We start from the raw sequence: 4,663 nt of genomic DNA, 5'->3' as shown, positions 1-4,663 counted from the left end.
TCGCCTGAGCACCAGCAGGATATGCCAAAATTATTTTATATTATTATTATGTTGAAAAGGTATTTTTTATTATATGAGACCTCCTAGATCTCTATGGTAGATTCTTCCCCAACCCTCCACCCTCCCCATCTTACTTACTGTAGACATTTAAAGTAGGAGTAAATTGCAAATTTTTTTTTGCTTTTTGGGTCATACCCAGCAATGCAAAGGGGTTACTCCTGGATCTGCACTCAGGAATCATTCCTGGCAGTGCTCGGGGGACCATATCGAATGCTGGAAATCGAACCCGGGTCAGCTGCATGCAAGGCAAACACTCTACCCACTGTGCTATCACTCCAGCCCCATAAATTGCAAGTTTTTGTTGTTAATGTCTTAGAACATTTGATAGATTTTTTTCTTTGTAAACATCCATATAAATGTCTTCTAAATCATTTGAACGAAAGTGACATATACCTTGCTCTTTCATCTTGAAATACATCGTTGTATAAATTTCCTAATTGGAATATAGCTACCTTATTCTTTTCTGCCATCATAATGCAACTATTGATCCTTCACTATAAGATATATATATAATCTACCTACACTTTTTAATTCAATGTTTGCCAATTTCCCTAAAACCAGCATCCTTCCTCATGGGTGCATAATTTCAGTATTGAATTTAGTTGTCAAATCTCTTTAACCTTATTTTTTGGGGGTTGGGGAGCAGAGTTTGGTCACACCCAGTGATACTCACAGTTTAGCCCTGACACTGCACTCAGGAATCACTCCCAGCAGTGCTTGGGGGACCATATGGGATTCCAGAGATTGAACTCAGAGCAATTGCAGGCAAGGCAACTGCCCTTCATGCTGTACTATTGTTCCAGCCCCTCTTTAACTTTATTTAATCTAGAAACATTCCATATTCCTCTAACCTCCGCCCCTCAGCCTTCTTTCTTTGTCTCTCTCCAACTTTTCAACTTTGAAGAATACAGTCTAGCTTGTGTTGTCTAAGCTTTCCAAATGATTATATTCAAACAAAACTTATCAGCAGAGATGATTTCTTTCTCTTTCAAGCTATAGCATGCACAGAGACCCAATCAAATACCTGGCACCATACATGGTTCTTTGAATATAAGTAGGGGGTCACTCCTACTTAGAGACAGAAATAGACCTGAACACAGCATAGTTTGACATCACCCCACCCCCCAATCTCACTCTATAACCACTGCCAAAAGAAAGATTCAGAAGAACATAAAAAAAATGAAGAGGTTCCTACTGACCAATCTGAGGCAGTTTAAGCTCTAAAATAATTTAAGGACAGTTTTGAGTTATAACTAGTTTGGTGTAAAGGAGTGTATACGAAAAAAGAACAAAGAAAGAAAGAAAGAAAGAAAGAAAGAAAGAAAGAAAGGAAGGAAGGAAGGAAGGAAGGAAGGAAGGAAGGAAGGAAGGAAGGAGAGAAAGAAAGAAAGGAACAAAGGAAGAGAAAGAAGAAGGAAGGAAGGAAGGGAGGAAGGAAGGAAGGAAGGAAGGAAGGAAGGAAGGAAGGAAGGAAGGAAGGAAGGAAGGAGTAAAGAAGTGATGGTAGAGACAAAATAAATAGCAGAGATACTGGAATGTCACTTTTGCAACCACCTTGCTAAGGATCCTATTAGACTAGAAATATGGGTGAAAGATCGTAGAACAGGGTTTTGCATAGTTTTAAGGTGTTTCTTCACAAAATAATAAAACACATTACTCTTCCATAATGATCTCTAGCTCAAATAAAGTTATTATTCTTATTTAACTGTTCAAGATTATTCAAAATATGTTTTGCTTTATTTGGTAGGGATGGAGGTGGTGGACCTGGATGTTCAGAGGGATTACTCCTAGCTCTGTGCCTAGGGATAACTCCTAGTGAAGTTTGAGGGGCCATATATAGTGCAGGGGATGGAACTCAGATTGGCTGCGTGCAAGGCAAGCATACAACAGGTAGTACCTGTTGTACTACCTCATTTGCCCCATCAAACTTTGAATATCTATGATTCTCTCTCTCTTTTTTTTGATCCTCCAAATAAAATCAGAAAAGTCCTAGTGATTCTTCTTCCACATATTTTAAGATCTCCCTTTTTTTTTGTTGAGGCTACACACAGGGATCCTAATGGGAGCAAGTGATGCCAGGAATCAAATCCAGGACCATGTGCATTTCTCCTCCCTAGCCCCTTGAAACTTTTTTAAGTACTTTTCATTCTCATTTCCACCCCCATGCCGTGACCAGGACTCACACATCATTCATGGAAGTACTTTTCTGATTTCTTGTTCCTTTGGGGACTTACCTCTTTCCTCACATATTTCAGTTTTTCAATTTCTTTGAGAATATCTCAAGTTGTTATCAACTAGAAGTATAGACAGTACTTTGGGAACACATTAAACTGTCTTCTCTTGATAGCACTCTAGCAACTTTGCGCTTCTCAGACTTGAATGTGCAAAACAGCCCCCTGAATCACTTGTAAAGTTGAACACCCTGCCTCACCTCGTAATCCAATTCAGCAGACCTAGGAAACAGCTTAAGCTTCTGTTTAGCCACTCTATTTAATAATAATAAAAGGTTATTCTTTTGCACTAACACACTTTTTAAGAAATTTCTAAAAAAACTTCCTAATCTCATATACAATCTGTTTTGAAGTGCTACTTCAGATATGTATTTATATACTGTCTATTGCCCAAAGTAATGTCAACAAAAATGATGATTAAGTGGAAAATCATTAGTCAAAGACAAGAGTCAGGATATAAAAAATGGGAGAGGATAATTATTTTAAAAAGTATTTGAATGAAAATCTTAAAACAGAAAAAAAAAATCACTTGGACCTTTTAGCATTAAGGTGAAGAAGGGAAAACATGATCATTGATGATATTTTATAATAAGGAATAACTTTCTCTTGCACCTGTGTTTTGGGAGTAATTTATTCTGTGGGTATTTATTTGTGGACCATTGAATAATATATTTAATGGATTTAAGTCTAAGAAAAACTGTCTGTGTGAAGCAATTTCTTTCAATAAGCTTAGATGAAAGCTAAGGACATACTAGGGTTGCATTTTAGAGAATTCTGAAGATGAGTGGTTTTTAGAGTCTTCAAAAATCCCTTCCACATATCAATAATCTCAGTCAGTCTTCTGACTGGTGAACAATAGAAAAATTGTTCAAAATTCAGATTACTATCCAGTTATACTCACAGATGTTCTTTAATAACTCACAGATAGTTTGCTACAGTTCTGATTGGTGCAAAGATGACAAAAATTTTTCCTTGTGAAAATAAAAAGATTTGTCTAATATATTTATCTTAATAGAGAATCACTTTACTTCAGTACAACAGAGAGCCAAATGAGCACTTTCAAACAGATCAAGGGCAATTTTCACAAAGCAATTCAGTGTCTGCACAAATTGATGGCATGCCAGAACTCTGCCATACAGCACATGGGAGATAGACTGTCTTTAAAGGTTTTGAGAAAGACCAAAGGTCTGTCCTGATGATAGACTATGAGCCTTCATATGACCTTTGAAAATGTTAAATGCATAGCAAGGGTTAATGAGATAAATCATCGGTTGTAACTACATATGGTCATCAGTTGTGCAGTCTAGTTTAATATTACTGACTTAGATGTCAAAAGATGCCTGCCAAATTTGATAATTTTGGTTTTAGGATAATTAATATTTAGCAGCTTTTCCTGACATAAGTTGGCCAATAAATTGAATAGCTTGTCAAAGCCACTTTTGTGACATTACAGGGAGGCATGTCATCAACAAGAGAGGTGCTTGTCTTGCTGAAGCTAGGTCAGCTAAAGACAACCAGTTTTTTTTGGTTATAAAATTAAAAGGAGGACACTTGGGATCCAGTCCTGTTTCATACCATTTAAAATAGACATTTCATCTGTCAAAAAAAGGCCTTTCCTATCCACATTAATTTGTGCCATATTGCGCAGCAGTAATGGCTCTCAGAGAGAATTATAAGCATTGAATCTTGTTGAGATCATACACTTAGGCCTCTTTATGGATTCAATGACCAATGATAAATCAATAAGACTTTTCTATGTAAAGTCTTTAAATGCTCCTAACTGATTGAAAGTCTGCACTTTATCTTTAGAAACAGAGACTGCATGCTTATTTCTCATCTTCCTTTCAATTGTCTAAATCTATTTTCCCAAACTACCTGTATGCTGCTTCTTTATATACAGTCTTGTATTGTAGGTATTTAAGCATATGTCTTATAGCACCAATTAGCTTTCTGTTTTATTGGATCATCCAAAGCTTTGACTAGGACTTCCATAAATATATAATTGCTTAGAGTGTTTGCTAAATAAAATGGTGGATGAATAAATGTATGAATACTTCCAACATTGGTTATGATCTTATGATCTAATATAAGTTCCTAAGCATGCGATTTGGAAACACAAAAGAAGACATAAAGCCAGAGAACATGATGAGTGTAGTCAGGTAGTTGTTTTCAGTTTTCTGTGGAGGAAATTTAGAGAAATAACATTCATTATTTTTTCAGGTGTAGATGATTGAAAATGAACTGGGCACATCTGCCCTTGTCATGAAGTTATAGCTCTTGCACAGTAGCCAAACCACAGGCATGTTACAACTGGATTATACCAATGATGTTCTTCTGAGGAAATTCCAAAGACTATTTCTCTGAACAACGGG

Source organism: Sorex fumeus, unplaced genomic scaffold (assembly GCF_029834395.1).
Source record: "Sorex fumeus unplaced genomic scaffold, SorFum_2.1 ptg000098l, whole genome shotgun sequence".
Taxonomy (NCBI): Eukaryota; Metazoa; Chordata; class Mammalia; order Eulipotyphla; family Soricidae; genus Sorex; species Sorex fumeus.
This window is presented reverse-complemented; position numbering follows the sequence as displayed.